At 39.6% G+C, this 19,126-nt stretch overlaps 2 pseudogenes; one reads left to right on the forward strand and one right to left on the reverse strand.

Annotated features, from left to right (window-relative positions):
- Window positions 1–13,206, forward strand: part of LOC129357522 (arf-GAP with SH3 domain, ANK repeat and PH domain-containing protein 1-like) — a 59,293-nt pseudogene extending 46,087 nt beyond the window's left edge.
- Window positions 13,207–15,614: 2,408 nt separating this feature from the next.
- LOC129357523 (elongation factor 1-alpha-like) lies at window positions 15,615–18,420 on the reverse strand (annotated as a pseudogene).
- Between the last annotated feature and the right edge of the window lie 706 nt (window positions 18,421–19,126).

Consider the following 19,126-nt stretch of genomic DNA (forward strand, 5'->3'; position numbering starts at 1 on the left):
GGTTCCCGTTATTGCAGAGCCGAAGTGGCTGTCCACCAACCTGGGGATCCTGACCTGCATCGAATGCTCTGGGATCCACCGTGAGATGGGCGTCCACATCTCCCGCATCCAGTCCATGGAGCTGGACAAGCTGGGGACCTCAGAACTGTTGGTGAGGCTCACTAATAACTGATTATTATGTTGGATTTTGGGTCATGCTGCTTTTTACTAATTTAAGACGTCCGTCCATCCATTCATCTAGATTAATTACAGCTTGTTAATTGTAATAATCAGATCTGACTGCATGTTTTTGTCTTTCTCTCAGTTGGCCAAGAATGTAGGAAACAGTAGTTTCAATGAAATCATGGAGGCCAACCTCCCCTCCCCTTCTCCAAAACCCAACCCCTCAAGTGACATGTAAGTACTTCTCCCAACCGGGCGTCTCCTTCACAGAAAACCTTCTTGAGAAACTCGACTTTGTCCTCAGGACGGTGAGGAAGGAGTTCATCAACGCCAAGTACGTGGACCACAAGTACGCGAAGAAGACGTGCGTCGGCGGCGGCCAAGATGATCGAGTTGTTTGAGGCCATCCAGACCCGGGACCTGCTGGCTCTCATTCAGGTCTACGCCGAGGGGGTGGAGCTGATGGAGCCGCTGCCTGAGGCAGGACCGGTGAGTGGAACCACTGCGTCACCTCTGAGCATGTCCACAGAGTTCTGTTGGTACATGAAGCCAAATGTGTCTGCACAACCATGTTTTGATTTTTTGTTCCATTTTGCTTTCTTAAATGTGAGATCAAGCTGAAAGGCGTGCTCTGGAAATGAACACATTTAATTTAAAATGACAATTGACATAAACTTTATTTTCCTTGTACAGACATATGTCAGTTTAAGCCAGCTGATCCATGCATATAAATTATTCAATTATTAAAAGTTTGCGTAGACTGAAGTGATAAACCAGTGTTGTATTTTGCTAGGTTCATCCAAAAACACCAAAGAAACCCTCTTAAATATGCAGAGATTATGCATTATAGAACCAAGACAGGCTTATTGTAAATCACAGAAATGCTTTAATTTGTCTCAATAAACAAAGAACAAATTTTGAAAGAAGTTTAGGTTGAAAGCATCTCCACAGAAAGACCAAAAACAGAATAAGGAAATAAAAGGTGTGATTATTATTTTTCTCTCAAAAGGTCTCACTGATTATTTCTTTGGTGCTGATTACCTCTTCATTCTCCTGTTCTAATCAGATACATCTCTTATTTTTCCCCACACTGTTTTTATTTTAATCTTATTCAGAAATAGTAAAAGATTTGGAGTCAGACAAAGGTAACGGTTGTGACTCAAATTAATTATGATTCCCGTTTGCACCAATACATTAACAGAATTACTAAATATAAATGTATTCATATTTGAAACAGATACACACACTTCATATTATATAATTAATAAGTAATGCATGGTAGATAGTTAAAATATTAATTCGGTAATGACGCTAAGAGTGACATAAAATATTTGTTCATAACACAAAGTACAATAGCAGCCACACAATTTATACATACAAATAAAAGTTAGAATAAATAAGTGAATCTTCTTCCTACACCTTTTGTTTTTCAGCTAAATGCATATATATTTTTATTTATTTGTATTTTTATTATAATAGGCATGTTTTTCTTCTATATAGCTTTAGGTAAAGCTATATAGAAGCTTTATTAAAGCTATATAGCTTTAACTAAAGCTATATAGAAGCTATATAAAGTTTTTGTCCACTATTTGGCCACAGTAAAGTTACATTTACTTGTAGGATGCGACATCAGGCCTCCAAATATAAGAATGCCGCACCAGATGTTAGGCATGCTGGTAGTGGCATTATACTGAGATTCTGTTCTGCAGCCTGGCTGGTTGTGATTCACTAAAATGCAAGAAAAAACTGCCTACCGAGTCACACATTAAAATCATCAACTCCAAGTTTTGCATTCATTAAACTACCAATGAATGCAAAAAAATCAATTAAATTCTCAGGCACAGATTTATGAAGTAAAACATCCACTTAAAACTCCTAGTAGTCCACAGATCGCAGAGAGTTTCATCATTAAGTGACTTGAAAAACCCAACAATAAGATATTTTTACCAACTCCAGGAAAGAAATGGGTGTAAGCGACTGGAAAAAGTCTGAGTCATCTGACAGACTTTACCACAGCAGGTGCTGCTAGCCAGCAAACCACTGCCACTTTGATCTGCAAAATCTGTGTCGATTATTTATTCCCTTAAATGGCGACACATGTGCTTTTGTGTCTGTTTTTTTTCTTCTTTTATTTATTTTGCCGCACTGCCCGTTTCCTGCAGTTTGCTCTCCGTTTGCGGCGCCTCTTCAGGCGTTTAATGAAAGTTAAATAACGGGCGGTGGAGACGGCACGCGTGATCAGATTTAATCCGACATAAATGGGTCAGGGTTTTACAAAGCTGACATGGTAGTTCCTCTGATTAAAAAAATTAGGTGTGCGACAGTGCAGGAGAGTAACAAGGATGAGAGAGGATATGATTTGGTGACGAAGGGAGTTGCTGCCGCTGCTGTCGTCTGCACTGTGAAGTCTGAGTCACCACTATCTGATCTGCTGCTGTCAGTAACTCTGATTGCTGCAAAGTGACATCCAAAGCCTGGCTTTACACGGCATAAAAAGGCTAGTCCATCCTTTGACCTTTTCAAAGGTGAATGTACTAATAGTTTTCTCATATTTCCATCCCTGTTTGTGAAATTAAAACCTTTTTTAGAGGCAAAATTTTGCAAAAACACAGCTTTAACAATGCAGAATTGCTATATTTAGGAGCCATTTTGTTTACTGCAGTTTGTTTAAATCCTCAAAACCCTCACACACACATACACACACACCACAGAATACAGAATGGATGTTGCCTGAGTATGGCTCTGCTGTGTTTGATGGCCCCCTGCAGGAAGCTGGAGAGACAGCTCTGCACTACGCTGTCCGGACCTCTGACCAGACCTCTCTGCATCTGGTGGACTTCCTTGTGCAGAACAGGTAGCGAAGAATTAATCCATATATGTGAATTAACTCTATATCTGCAAGAGAAGGAAAAACTTGTCTGCAGAAACAAATTGTATTAGACTCTTTTTTTATATGAAGCTGAAGAGCAGAGGTAGGCTTAGTGCTGCTCTGCTCAGATTCCCACAAGGCAAAAAGAAATGGGTCAAGCTCTTGCTCTCTGCTTTAATTTATTCCCTTTTTCCAATTGCTTACCCGCCACAGAGTTAAAGGTTTAAGTAATAACCGCACTTATTAAATGTTATTTCTTAAAATGGTGCATAATTGCATGTCAGACAGATACAAAAAGTGAGGAATCAGAGTGTTTTTTCCTGTAGTGGTAACCTGGATAAGCAGACCGAGTGGGGGAACACCGCCCTGCATTACTGCTGCATGTACGAAAAGCCCGAGTGCCTCAAGTTGCTCTTGAGAGGCAAGCCGGCCACCGACATCGGTGAGTCACGCTCATCCTCTGCCGTCCGTGCGCACGCATCAACCTCAAAGTGTTAATCATTTTCTTCTTTTTTTTCTGCCTCTTTCCCTTTCCTCAGCCAATCAGAACGGAGAGACGGCCCTGGATGTTGCCAGGCGACTGAGGAACACTCAGTGCGAGGAGGCAGTAAGTGCTGCTGGAAACGATGGATGTCGGAGGAGAAAATACAAAAATAAACCCTCCGGTTAAAGCCATAAAAATACACTAAAAACATAAACATCAGTTTGGTCAAATTAGAGATTTTTAGAGCTTAAAACAAACAGATAGGATTGATACTGAGGAGAAATGGAGGTGTTTAGCGAGAACACTAGATGGCAGTGTTGAGTCTGTGTTGAGCCTCAGGGAACTGGGACAACAGAGTGGAAGAAATTAATGTGCTTGTTATTAATGCAAATATGAGCAGACTGTTTTGCACCCACTGCATGTAGAATTGAAAATACATATTACATTTATTTTTTGAAACACACAGCCTCTTATTTTACGTAGCTTCGGCAAACTTCAATGTATTTTATGTTTTACCAACACAAAGTAGTGCTTGATTGTGAATTGGATAAAAACTATTTTTATCATTCAAACACTAAACACTAATCAAGATTCTGATGTGCAATGATGGCACTTGTTATTGATTTTTGTGTTTTTATGATGTAAAGAACTTTGAACTGCCTTGTTGCTGAATATCCAATACAAATCAACTGATTGATTGATTGATTCACAAATATACAGCTGAAAAGTGTGGCATTCATTTGTATTGAGCCCCCTGTATTTTAACATCACTAGTATTAGTTCTGCAACCTACAAATATGGCCTGTGGTGAAGATTCTTTCATCCTAAGGCATGGTGGTGAAAGTATCATGCTGTGGCTTTACTTGAACATTATCAGTATGTAAATTAACACATTTGGTAAAAGATTTGCAGCTGTAATTGCAGAAAAAGGAAGTTCTGGAGCTGGAAACATATTTTTAGTCATAAAATAAAATGTTTAAAACAATTTTTATTTGTTTTTTTTCCACTTGTTGCAACCCAGCTCACCAATCTCTAATTGGTTCTAAAGGAAAATGCTTTCCTTATTTTGTTTTGCCAGACAGAAATATAAACAAACAATAAAGTGAGTCAAAGACACTTGAAGTCTTCTTAGTTTGTTATGCTTTACATTTGGTTTTCCACAGAAATGCCACTAAATTCAGTAAATATAAAGAAGGTAAAGGTGTGTAAATACTTTTGCAAATCTAACTCATAACATTCCTGTCATAGCCACAGGCCTTTGTGCTTTTATTCACAGAAGACACGAAAGGTAGGGTTTTTCACAAAGCATTATTTTAGATGTTGATTTGAGTGATTTTGTGCTTATTTTTCTCTGATTCAGCTCGTCCAGGCTGCAGAAGGGAAGTTCAATCCTCACATCCATGTGGAGTACGAGTGGAGCCTCAGACTGGAGGATGGACGAGCGCGACGACGACCTGGACGACAAGGTGATGACACGGTCTTTATGTCTCCACATCTTCTGGTTTTAAGAAACAAAATTTAAAAACAGAAGCATAAAAGTCAAGGCCAGGCCTTAATTTATATTAACTAATTTAATGCATTAGAAATCTTCACGTAATTATTTGCGTTTTCTTTTTTGCATGTAAAAAAGTCCGGAACAGTTTTTGTTTTTATGGTATTTATTATTTTAGGTGGTGCTCCCCATTTTTGTTCAATTCTGTTTGTTTTTATCGTTCCCAAGTTAAATGAGTAACGACTTGTAAAAGAAAGTACCAGAAATGCTGTTTGGATAAAACCACTTGGACTTTCTGCTTCCTTCCTCATGTACGACCTTAAATGGATAAAGTCTTTCTATATACAAAAATACTAGAAAAAATAAATAAATAAAAAATAAAGTCCTGAACAGGAACCTTTGCGTTGTGTTTTTGGTACACCCATATAAGTAGTAGTAAACTTCTTTAGGGACAACTGACAGAGAAGATGTATTTTATTTTCCAGTTTTCCAGGTTTTTATGTTCAGGAAGTTTTACAGGAAGTCATTTTGAGACTGATCAGTGTCTTTGTCCACGTCACTCTCCAGCCTAGTCCCATCAAGAAGGACCGCTCTCCCCGACCGCAGAGCTTCTGCCACTCCTCCAGCTTGTCGCCCCACGACAAGCTCTCCCTGCCCGGCTTCATCAGCCAGAGGGATAAGCAGCAGCGGCTCTCCTACAGCGCCTTCACCAACCAGATGTACAGCGCCTCCACCGACCTCAGCTCCTCCCCAGTGGCTGACGGGCCGCCGCTGCCGCCCAGGAACCAGGGCAAAGGTCAGACATGCCTGCTCCAAGAGCGTCCGCTGTTATTCCAGGCCGATTTCAGAGTTTATCTGCTTTTTGAAATTCTAATTCAGGATCCTGCAGATATCAATGCAAATGTGAGCTTCTAATCCAATGAGGCATGAAAGGTTGTGCACTGCAAAAACTCAAAATCTTACCAAGTGTTTTGATCAAGTATATAGTCCAACTATCTTAGCACGATTGAAATAAGACAAAGTCGACAAGTAACTTTTCAGCAAGATATAGGAAGGTTTTAAGAAATAATTCCTTAATATTGATGAAAAAGTTCTAGTTTTGCTTGTGAATTAATCAAGGGAGTGAAACTATAACTTTTTCATCAATATTAAGGAATTATTGACTAAAAACAAGCTGCTATATCCTATAAATTTACTTGCAAGTTACTTTTGTCTTATTTCAATTCTAATAAGGCATTTGCACCAGTAACTTCACCAAAAATATAGACTTTGTGTTTTTGCAGTGTGTGTTATTACAGTAGAGAGAATCTGAACATATATGGATTTATTATCAGGAGAGAATTACCAGGAGGTTAGTGGGAAGTTTCCACTTTGCTCAGTCACCACACACACACACACACACACACACACACACACACACACGCACACACCCTATAGTGGTATGCAATTTGTCAGCACACAGATCAGAGGGCGTAAATCAGGTGTCATTAGGATTACTTATAAAGTAAACTTGGAGGAAAACGCAGCCTCAGGACAAGGCAGGTGATGATTGTGTTAAAGAAAGGGACGCTGGAAACACACTTTGTTCAATTATGGTTGCTGTGCTGTTTCTGCAGTATTGCAATTAAAAATAACACTCCTCCCTCTGTCACAACATCATCAGTTTCAAAAACATCACAAAATGCTGCATAAGCTGTTTAATCTGTTGTTATCCCAGTGTCAGCTGCAGAGCAAAACAGACCTTTAAGCTTTAAGCTGCAGTTAATACAATTGTCAAAAATTTTATGATAGCTCTTCTGTTTCTTTTTGAAAAGTCTTTTTTTGCACCAGTTTTGTTTTATTTACAGCAATACTTTCTGTTTATTTTTGCTGACTCCTACTTATGCGAACCAATATCTCACTTTATACACATTCTTTTTATTCAGTGTACATAAACATCTGGTTTTAACTGTATATTACAATTAGCACAATTAGCGCAGTTAGCATTACTACCTTTGCTTTACTCTGCGTGACCTTCCTGTTATCTTCTCCTCTCTTGACTTCATTTAAAACTTCTCGCATGTACTTAAAACAACTAACATTGTGTATTTTTCACTCAGTAACAACTTCCACAGGAAAGAGTTTTGCTGTTAGCTTGAGCTGGTAGCGTTAGCATGTGGCTTTTTTCACTATTCAGAAAGTATAATTGAGCTTCAGACCAGGAAGTCACTGATGAAGACTAATAAAGCTGAAAGATTTTAAGCTGATTTCTTTTTGCCTCTGTACCCATTGTCAACAGGATGAATGTCTGAATTATTAACTTGAATTTAAACCAAATAGAACCTCAATTATTTCCAATCACAGAAGAAACATTAACTTTTTAGCTTTCAGAAAATTGTCAGGGTGAGTTTTTATAATCTGATGCTTAAGCTAAGTTGGAAGGAAAATAATAAATATTATATCTGTGAAGTCATAAAAAATACAAGTGTTTATAATTGTTAAAACCAACAATGTAATGTCACAAAAAGAATATAGTTTTTCTTGTGTTCCCAGAACATCTGTAATTGAGCTCAGCGCAGCCTGTTGAAGTGTGAATTTGTTCAAATCTAATAAAGAGCTGAACTGTGCTGCTCATCTTGGCCAGAAATCTAATCAGTGTGTTGGCTGTCTCATGGTGGACGTTTCAGCCTTCAGCTGACCTCTTTGTCATGTACACTGGTCTCTAACTGAAGACATTTTTGTGCATTTATTTACAACTCTGTTCCTGTTTCTGCTGTTTATTGGGAAAGGAAATGAACTCTACTGGTTTGAAGGCTTCAAAAAGAAACACACCAATTGAATTTTTCCACATTTTGTCACATTGTAGTCACAAACTTCACTTTTTTATGATTTTTTGTTGTTGTTATAACTTAGCGCCGCCAACCTATAAGTAGGCTATAATTGTGAATATGACTTTTTAAAAATTGTCAGAGATTTTCATTCAGCTTCTTGAGTCTTTTCTATAGAAGCATATTTAAAGGTTTATGCCAATTCTAGCTCAAATTCAGACAGATTGTCACAAAATTTTATTCTGGAATTTGACTAGACCAATGTAGCACATGGATTATTGGCTCTAAGCCATCCTATTGAATCTCAGTCTGAGCAAAATCTGTTTGGATGTGAAGTCAGAGCTAAGAGTGGTCTGATTGTGATTTAAATTTTATTCATAATTTTATAAGCAGGATTTTCAGCCATTGTTTATGTCCTGATTTACCCCGCCTGTATTCTTCTGGTGCAGAATTATGACAAATGATTCATCAGTGACATAAATGTTGAGTTTTATCTGCTGTCCAGAGTTCAGATGCTTTGAAAACAACATACATTTGCAGCACAAATTGGATTTTTTGGGGGGTGAAAATATCAGTGTTGAGCCGTTGAGATTGCTGCGGAAAAGTGGATTTGGTGGGTTTCCTACCCAAACTGTGGATTTCTGCAGCTCCTCCAAAGTTGGTTTAGAAGTTCCTCTGTATATAATATTCCAATGAAATGAGTTAAAGTTTGTGTTTGGCAGTATGTGAAAAAGTTTACGTAACAGTTCAAAGGTTCAGTTGTTTTTTGTTCTCCGAAGCTGATTTTAATGAATAGCTGCAGTTTGTTGTTGTTGGGTCATGTTAGATAAAGTCGATCTTTGAGATGGTAAGCAACATTCACAGATTAACCTGCTAACTCTTTGGCTTGTTCGCCATTTTCTCCTCTCTTTTTGCTTTGCTTGTCACTGATAAGGTTTCATCTTATTTTCCAGCGTGTGTGTGGGAGCAGCTCTTCATAAAGGCCGACTCGCTCAGAGATTCTCTCCCACACTCCTCATCTCCGCTCTGTTTTTCTTTCTCTTTTTTTGTTTCTCTATTCTTTCAGCTCCACACTTGGCATTCCTTGGCTCTCATTCGCACTACGCCACTCTGGCTGGCACCCGACCATACATCAGTGAATATCTTGGTTTACGTTCTTCCCTCCTTTTCATCCCTTTGGTTCGTTTCCTTCTTTACAGCTCAGATGCGCAGTTTGGTGGTTGAACCATGTAGGCTCGCTATTACTGCTTGCCTATGTTATTTTTTAATCTTTCTGGAGTGATGCCCTGCCATTGCTGAGCTGTAAACCTTTAACCACAGCTGATTGCCCTCTGGCTGAGCTCTCTACTGGCTGCTTTCATCCTACTTTACTCTACATTAGTAAACTAGAGAGTCCCATTAGACATAATTCAGGAAGAAAACCCGAACAAGCATCCCAAATCCATCCTTTCACCAGTGGTTTATATTTGTATCCAAACAATTTTGCTGTTTTGTTCTGACTCCTCCATCCCCGCTTTGGGGATTATTTTTGTTGGCTTTGTTTAGGGCTGGACAATAAATCAATAACAATATGTATTGCAATACACATATGATCAATGTCAGTAATTGATACATCTGATAGGATATTCAATATAGAGAGTGTTCAATAAACTTCTTTTCGCTAGCTTAACAAGAAATCACCTAACTCACTCTTTGGTTACCTAGCAATAACTTGTTGAGTAATTAAAAATAAGCTTAATAACGATGTAAATTGAAAACTCTGGATAAAACCAGAAAGTAAGCCTGTCGCCACAATAACAAATTTAGCTGGAAGATAAATTGTCCCAGATGTTTTTACGGTAAACGATAATATTGAATTTTTGAGAGCATTTTCAAGAAATATGATGCTTGTGTTGAGGAAGAAAGTGATAAAAAGGTATTTTGAGTCTCGCCTTATTCTCAATGTCTTCCAACAGAAAAACAAATGACAACCAGTCTTCTCTCGCCCCTTCAAAATAAGGGCCTAAATTCTGGTGTGAAATGTATACATGTGTCCACCATAATCAGTAATTATTAATATTGACCAATATGAAACACTTATGTCGTGAGACTTTTTTCAGCCATGCTGTCCAGCCCTAGGTTTGTTTGATTCGTTGACTTCACCGCCTCATGTGTCTTATGTGTCACTCCTCCAGCTCCTCCCCCATCTGGCCCTCCCTCCACACTCACACCAGGAGGCAGCTCCACCCTGTCCAAGAAGAGACCTCCGCCCCCACCTCCTGGACACAAACGCACCTTGTCCGACCCACCCAGCCGCTCTCTCACAGTCCGCACAGTAAAGGGGGCGCAGTAATCGGGGGTGAGACCGCAAAGCACACGAGAAACAGCAGCTAGCCGGCTCGACTCGGGGTCTCCGCTCCAGAAATCAGATGGAAATAAAGAGCTGTTATTTGAGAGTAGGAAGCAAAATAGAAACACAAAATCATTTTCTCCATCAGACTTCTGAAGAGTTTCCTGTTGGTGAAGCTTTAACCATATTTACATGGTTATTAGCCTCTTTCTGTTGGGAAGGAAGAGTTTCTATACAGAATGGAGATGTAGATGAGACGTTCTCTGAATCCATCCATCCATCATCCATCCATCCATCCATCCATCCATCCATCCATCCATCCATCCATACATACATACATACATACATACATACATACATACATCCATCCATCCATCCATCCATCCATCCATCCATCCATCCATCATCCATACATACATACATACATACATACATACATACATACATACATACATCCATCCATCCATCCATCCATCCATCCATCCATCCATCCATCCATCCATACATTCATACACACACACACACACAAATATATATATATATATATATATATATTATATATATATATATATATATATATATATATATATATATATATATATATATATATATATATATATTGTTCTGCTAGCAGTAAAGTCCAGCTTTACTGCTAGCATAGTAAGCTAATTGCAGGTATTTAATTAGCAAAAGCTGTTTGATTTATGTTCAAACCAATAAGAAGTTGACTTTTTTTATTGTTGGGCTTGTAATTATTCATCTCCAACTGTTTTTCTCCATCCTGTCATACACGCACACACCACACGCCTACACACACACACACACACACACACACACGTCACCACCCTCCACAGCGTAAATAGCAGCAGTTCAGATGACGTATTCATCATGGAGAGCTCAGCCAGAAGACGCCCCCCCTCATTGTTTTCTTTAACCATCACAGCATGTTGATTTGTTTCCACATTTATACCAAATTAATTAATTCCTCCGGCCGAGCTCTGATGTGGCGTTCAGTTTTTCCTTTGTTGTTGTCGCCACTGTTAATATTTCAGGAAGTGACTCCACCCCTCCACCAGTCAGTAAGATGTCCCCCGTGTCCAACAAGTTTGAAGGCATTCCTCAGCAGCAAAGGTAACGCAGAAACAGACTCGCATCTGTTGTCGCTTTTTAGTCATTGAAGGTTTTCTTTGTGAAAACAAGACGAGTTTCTTAATCTTGTCTGAAATTTGACATTTTTTCAGCACTACTTCAAGCAACACGAAGTCAACACTTGGTCCAAGGGTTCTTCCCAAACTACCTCAAAAAGGTGCGACCTTTATCGCTCCATTCAGGATTCAGACAGGAAAATCCTGTTTCCTTCCCTGTTGTCTTCTTTTTTCATCCTTTGGTTCTTTCCTTCCCTCCCTTCCTTTTCTTGATCCTCTCTTCCTTCTTTCTTTCTTCATTCTCTAATTCCTTCCTTCCATTTTTCTATCCTTCCTTCATCCTTTCTTCTGTCCTTCCTTGCTTGCTTCTGTTTTTCTGTCCTTCTTCCTTCCTTTCTTCTGTTTTTCTTTCCTTCTTCTTTTCCTTATTGTTCTCTACTTTCTTCCTTCCATAATTCTGTCCTTCCTTCATCCTTCATTTCTTTCTTCTTTTACTCCTTCCTTCCCTCCTTTCTCTCTTCTATATTTGTGTTAAATTCCAGTATTTTGTATTTTAAAACCAACATTTTGGATATTCTCTGACATTATTCTCCTAGTTTATCGTTTTTTTTCATGGTTTTCCCACCAGTGGCGTTGAGAAAAATCGACACCATCCACCATCCGTCTGTGGACAAGCCCAGCCTTCCTCCAGAGGTCTTCCAGAAGTCTCCGCCTCCAACCGAAACCGCACACAAGGCGCCCCTGGCTGACAGACCCCAGCTGAGCGACCTGCCGCCCAAACCGCAGGTTTCCGAACTTCCCCCGAAGCCGGGAGAACTTCCTCCCAAGCCGCAGCTCTCCGACCTCCCCCCTAAGCCCCAGCTGGGCGACCTGCCGCCCAACCTCAGCTCAAAGACCTTCCCCCCAAGCCACACCTGGCGGACCTGCATCCCAAACCGGGGACGTCCGAGTCTGCACCCCGGCCCCCTGCTGGGGGATTCAACGGCGCAGAGGCCGCAAACGCAGCCGCCCCCGCCACCTCAAACGCAGCCGCAGCAGCAAGACTCGCCATCGCCCAACCAGCAGGTGGCGAACATAGCGACTCCATCACAGCAAACCGCAGAGGACACTAACGGGACACCGCCAGGGACCGCAGAGACTCCGGTGCCTCTCCCAAGGAAGATCAATACAGTATGAACACTTTTTAGCTTTTTATTTATTTACGAGAATTCTACAATGTTATTTTATTGAAAGCAACTACTCCTTATTATAATAGCAAATTCTACTGGTTGATCAATTGTTGCAGAAGTTATTGAAATAACCAATGATAATGTTGTTTTGATCCCATTTTCAAGTAGTCATGTACAATGGCTATGGCATTATTTTAAATGCTAACAAACATTTAACTCTGGAATTGAAAACATTTTTAAATATCTAAAATAAATAAAACAACAAAATTAACAAATAAAATGTATACTTTAGTCTCTGCAAACCAAATTCCCATTTTTTAAAAAGGCTGGTTGAGAACAAGGCACCAGACTGAATACTTTTTCAGCAAATTTTAATAGAAAATGGTAGAGAAAAGAGAAAAACAATAAATCATCCAAATGGAAATTATTGAGCTTGTTTTAATTTATTATGTAATTAATTAATTGATTGCACATTGCTGGTTTTACCACTCTGCAATGACTGCTGGAAAAGAAAAGTGTTTTAGTCGTTGACTTACCATCTCGAAATCACTTCCAGTTTCTGCTTATTTTGATTTAAAAACACCCTAAAAGATGTTTTGCATTAGTTATTTCAGCTTTCCTTTTTGTGTGTCCAGGGTAAGAATAAAACCCGGCGGGTGAAGACAATCTACGACTGTCAGGCGGACAACGACGACGAGCTGACATTCGCTGAAGGAGAGGTGATCATAGTTACAGGAGAAGAGGACCAGGAGTGGTGGGTGAGTTCTGGCAGAAATATCCGCGGCGCTGGTTGGATTTCCTGACAACTTTTCGAGATTTCATCCTTCGTTTTCTGCTTCTCTTCCCAGATCGGACACATTGAAGGAGATCCGGACAGAAAAGGCGTGTTCCCCATGTCTTTTGTTCACATCCTGAGTGACTGACAGCCAGACTTGCACTACGTCTCTCCCTAACGTGGGATTTAATGTAAATAAATACCTTATCACACAGTAAAACCCCTGGTCACACAGCAGGTGTCCTGAAGAAAACAAAGTAATGAAGAAAACCAAGAAGGCTCATCCACGCTGTACAAAGAATGTGTGTATTTCTCCTCTACCAGTATTATCTTAACCCTTATAGCATGGCCGAGACAGAGCCACTCAAAACAAAACCCTAGCACTTACCTAGAAGTCTATGTTTATGCTGTTCCTGTGTATATATGTATGTAAATATATATATTTGTGTGTGAGTGTACATACATGTTTTATTGTACAAAACATGTACCTGCTCTCTGCCTGTCCGAGGTTGGTAGAGCGTGAATTTTATCTGTATTACTTTCACCGGTCCTCGAGTAATTATCAGCTTATATTTCTGTGGGGTTGGCAGAGTGGGGCAGGAGGGACAGATATGAAATTGAATGTGAAATAGGTCATGTCATTATTTGTCTTGCATCCCTGTTTACCACCATAGTTGACTGAAGAGGCAGGGGTCTCCCGCCGATCCTCCCCCGAAACGGGGGGAAAGTATTCTCATCAAGTGTACTCCTTGTTCTTGCTTGCTTTTTTGTGTGTTACACGTATTATGATTGTTTTACCGTACAAAAACCTGCTGCTACTTTGTGGTGGATTTAAAAAAGAAGAAAAAAAAAACATTCAAAAGCCCGTGGTTCACTGTAGGTCACTAATTTTACTCCTTGTTACACTGTCCACCCGTACGTATGCTCTGTGTGTTGAAAACCCGACGCCATCTCAGCTTTTCCTTGATGAAACGACGACTGGAAACGAGTGGAGTGCAAAGTTCAAACACTCACCTCAGGGTTTGAAAAGCCACTATAGCAGGACTACACAGAAAAAAAAGGAGCGGTATATCCTGTTGTTTTAAGCCACTATCGACCATATGTATGGGAATCTCAACAGGACATCTTAGCAATAATGTTTTTTTCACAGGCTAGAAGTTTCAGAACCTGTGTTCACATTTCAGTGTCTTGTAAAACCTCATGAGCTTGAATTTTGTTCAGTTTTTTTTTAAGTTTGATCTAGTTTGAAATCATTCCTTGTTACTGGAGAACATTTCCAGGTTGCCTGTGAACCAGAAATGTCTTTTAGATGAAGGTTGTGGAGACTATGTATTTTCACCCAGTCCTCACTGACGTACAGTTCTTCCCATGTTAAGGAACAAACCCATCAACCCATTGTATCATTAAAAGTGCTGTACCGAAACAATGAGTCTAGGTTTTGCTTTTACTTGTGGTTTGACTCAACTCCAAGGGAAACTCTTATTACTGGACTTCATATTAGAGGGGAAAATATTCCAGTCACATTTCAACACATGGCCTGGAGAGATGTTAAAAATTAGGGAACTTACTGGTTTGTGAAATGGAAAGTCTGGAAAACCAGCGGTATTTGTTTTTTTCTGTGACCAGAACAAGAGCAATTTAACAAATTTGGTGTGAAACATTTGTGTTGCTATCATTGTAAAGATATAAATTTTCCAGAGGTCAAAGGTCAACTATGCTGTTTCCAGACAGAGATTAAATATATTGTGCTTTGTTTATGCTGCTAAAATATGGAGGATTTGATTGACACCAAATTCGCTTGGTTTTCTTAATGTTGGGAGGCTGACCTTTTATGACCTCTGGCTTTAAAATGAATTCTTGCTGCAGTCCAGTAAAATGTTTAATTTGAAGACAGGATCCAATTTCACTCAGGTGAGTCACAACATTGGTTTATCTTTGGATCTCTAAATTTAGCATGCAGAATAAAAACTTCCTCTTCAGTTTTGGCATCTTCCACAAATTTATGTTCAAAGCTTTCCCTCATGGATGTTTGGAAGCAAACATTCTGGATGTTTGCTTCCAAACATCCAGAATGTTAGAATCTGATCTTGATAAGTTAAACTGAAGTTCTTTCAAATAAATATACAGATAGATGCCCCCCCTTAAGATGCAACCTTTTACATTAGCCTAGCTAAAAACCCCAACAAGGATCATTTCCATCTAGTCTAAGCCTTTTGCAAAGTTACCAAGCTTAACCAGTTTTCATTTATACACCAAAAATGTTGGCAATTTGCAAGAATGAGGCTTTGTTGAACTCAAATATTTTTTAATTACAATTCAGTTCAACTTTTCCAAAACTTTGCTTCAAATAGGTTTAAAGGATATACAATTCTACAACTTTGGAATCAATAACACAGGAATGTCATACACCTTAAAGAAACTAAACACCATTTGTTGCAACACAAATGTCACCTTTCTCAAATAAAAAGGTGGTTTTGTACCGTTAGAAAACATGTAAGCTAAAACCAGCTCATTTAGACGGTTGTGTTTTCTGGGAAGCTTTTGACCCTTGCTCCTTCTCTACAGACTTTATCACTCCGACTGCAACCGTCTGCTTCAGGTCTCTCGCTGCAAAGCGACCTGCAAGCAGAACATTGTGAGGACAGGATGTACAATAAGTTGGACATTAGTGCAACCTTTGCTTTACCTAAAGGAGGGTAGGTGAAGAAGCTCTCCACACACATGGGCTTAATGGAACCAGTTTGACTGTAGCTGCATCTCCAGACTGCAGCAGCTGAGGGTCATCCTCCAGTTTCTTCCCTGTTCGGCGGTCGAGCTTCTCCTTCAGCTCGGCAAATTGGCAGGTGACATGAGCGGTGTGGCAGTCCAGGACAGGAGAGTAGCCCGTTTTTATCTTCCCTGGATGATTCAAGATGATTACCTAAAGGAGAAGTATGCTTATTTGAGTCCGAGGCAAAAATGTAATTTATTCAACATTCTCTATAACAAACCTGAGCTTCAAAGCTGCAGACCTCACAAGGAGGGTCGTGCTGGGCGTTGCCGGCCACATCGCCACGCTGCAGGTTCTTTACAGAGACGTTCTTTATGTTGAAGCCAACATTGTGACCTGGCAGAGCCGTATCCAGACCTTGGTGGTGCATTTCTATGGATTTCACTTCTGCAGTGAGCTTGGCAGGGGAGAACATCAAGGTCATGCCTGGCTTGAGGACTCCAGTTTCAATCTTTCCCACTGGAACTGTCCCAACACCTAGAGAAACCAAATCATCTTAAAAACTTAACACAAACATCTTAGCTTTGTCATTGCAACTCTGAATTTTGGAGACGGTAAACTGAACCAAAATTAAGTTGGAATGAGCATCAGCTGAATAGTAGTGTGAAAATACTCGTTTCATAATATGTCTAAATATTTTAGTCTCTCTACTGTAAAAAAAAAAAAATCTGGTCAACTTCCATTGTCAGCCATCTTGTTTAGCTCAGCACATCTGTTGAGTGGAGGATGATTGTTTAAAGCGTAGGCAATTTCGAGCAAGCGCTGCACTGATTTACCTCCAATTTTGTAGACGTCCTGCAAAGGGAGGCGTAGAGGTTTGTTGATTGTTTCGCACTGGAGGTTTTACCGAGTCCAAACTTCTAGAAGAGTCTTTCCGCTTTCAGCACCTTCCCTCAGTCGGACCTTCCAGCCTTGGTACCACGGCATCTGCACTCAAATGGTTTTAAACGCAGTTCATTGCATCGTTTGTCCACCTTAAGCCCCTGAAAAGTTACCCTTTGTGTTGGCGCGATCATGTTTTCGCCCATCCAGCCGGAGATCGGAACAAAGGGCACGGCGTCTGTGTCGTAGCCGATCTTCTTGAGGAAGACCTTCACTCCTCTGACCACTTCGTCGTAGCGTTTCTGACTGTACGGCGGCTCCGTGAGGTCCATTTTGTTCACACAGACTATGATCTGCTTGACGCCCAGAGTGTAAGCCAGTAAGGCATGCTCTCTGGTCTGGCCACTCCTGGAAACACCCGCCTCATATTCCCCTTTGGCCGCGGAGACGACCAGCAGGGCGACATCAGCCTGGAAGACCGTAGTTACTCAAACACCGCTCTCAAGATATAACTATTCTAGCTTTATTACCTGGGATGTGCCAGTGATCATGTTTTTGATGAAGTCTCTGTGTCCAGTGCGTCAATGATGGTCATGCTGTATTTCTGGGTGTTAAACTTCAGCAGAGAGATGTCGATGGTGATTCCTCGCTCCCGTTCGGCCTTCAGCTTGTCCAGCAGCAGGCGAACTTGAAGGAACTCTTCCCATCTGGAACGAAACCAGAGTACTTGAAGGCATATTAGAGCAAGTTTCCTATAAGAAAACCACTTGGGAATTTGAGTTTTGAAGATTTTCCATATACGACACTTGCATTTAAAAGTTCTAGACCATTCAAGGTCTGTATTTCTGAGTTTTCTAAAGAAAATGTTTGACTTTTCAAGAAAATCTGAGTTTCAAGAGTTTGAGATCAACTCCTGAAGCTCAGGTTTTCTAGAACACCCCCCCAAAAAAAAACAACTTCAAAAAGTCAAATTTGCTTGGAAAAAAAGTCAGCCATCAAGTTTCTAGAACTTGGACATTTTAGTGTCAGGAGTAAAACATTTTAAACTCAATTTTCTAAGGTTGTTTTTTGGTAGAAAATTTGTGTTCAACTTTTCCAGAAAACAAAAACTCAGAAATTTTAAGTTTGAGAACACAGAAAATCTTGGAAATTTGAGCTTCAAAAGTTGAAATTTTGACTCTTAAAGCTCAGAAATTACCTAGTTTTATAGGAAACTTGATTTTAAAGTTTCAGATTGAACAGAGATTTCAGAAACATCACAGTTCTAGAAATTTGCTCAGTTTCTATCTACAAAAGCCCTGATGTACTGTTACAGGTATTTCCATTGTTTAAGATTCCCTCAAAAATAAAAAGCCAAAAGTCTCACCTGGGCCGCAGCTTTCTCAAACTTCTCCAGTTTCCGCTGGTCCACACCACCACACTTGTAGACCAGGTGTCCAGTGGTAGTGGATTTTCCACTGTCAACATGGCCGATGATGACCACGTTAACATGAGCCTTTTCTCTCACCATGGCTGCAGATCAATCTACAAAACAATCACTTCTCAGACAGAACTCACACTTTCTCTCGGCGTCTTCTGCAAAAATGGTTCAACCAGGCAAATTCAGTCCCTCTTTATAAACCAGACAAGCCTTAAGTGGAGACTGGTGTGCAGCTTAATTAGGCATGATTAGTTTCCATCTGTGGGGGAGAGAGAGAGAGAGAGAGGCGGCACAGTGAGAAAACCTGGGGAAAGAATCCTTAGAAAAACCCTGTTTAGTACTTAAATAATTATTTTAGCGTCTCTATTAGTGAGGAGAAGCACAATTGGAAATTATGGTTATGGTACGGTGAAAGTGTTGATGAAAACTTAAAATTTTAAATTTAGCATTTCAGCACAAGAAGCCAACATGTAAATTTATCTTTCCTCTCATTATCTGACACATAAACCATTTAGTTTGACTTAATAACGAAATAAATCAAATATTGTAAGAGTGTCAACTCTTCCTCCTAAGATAAAACTAAATTTTATTCATATAATGTTTCATTTTATGAATTACTCAAAATTGTAATCAAAATCACTTTGGTCACAGAGCAGTTTTTATTTTTAGCACAAAAAAATGTTGCTCCCATTCACCTTAAACAATTAAATAAATACTAAAAACAATAAAGTAAGATTGAACATTTTAATAGGATTAAAGAAAAAGCATGAAGTGATTTTTTTTACATAAAAGTATGAGTGCATTATTAATTAAGTGATTTTTAACAATAACATACACATGAATAATATTCAGACAAATTTGAAACTTTTTGTCTTATTTCTA

This window comes from Poeciliopsis prolifica, unplaced genomic scaffold (genome assembly GCF_027474105.1).
Source record: "Poeciliopsis prolifica strain line A6 unplaced genomic scaffold, Auburn_PproV2 SCAFFOLD255, whole genome shotgun sequence".
NCBI classification, from domain to species: domain Eukaryota; kingdom Metazoa; phylum Chordata; class Actinopteri; order Cyprinodontiformes; family Poeciliidae; genus Poeciliopsis; species Poeciliopsis prolifica.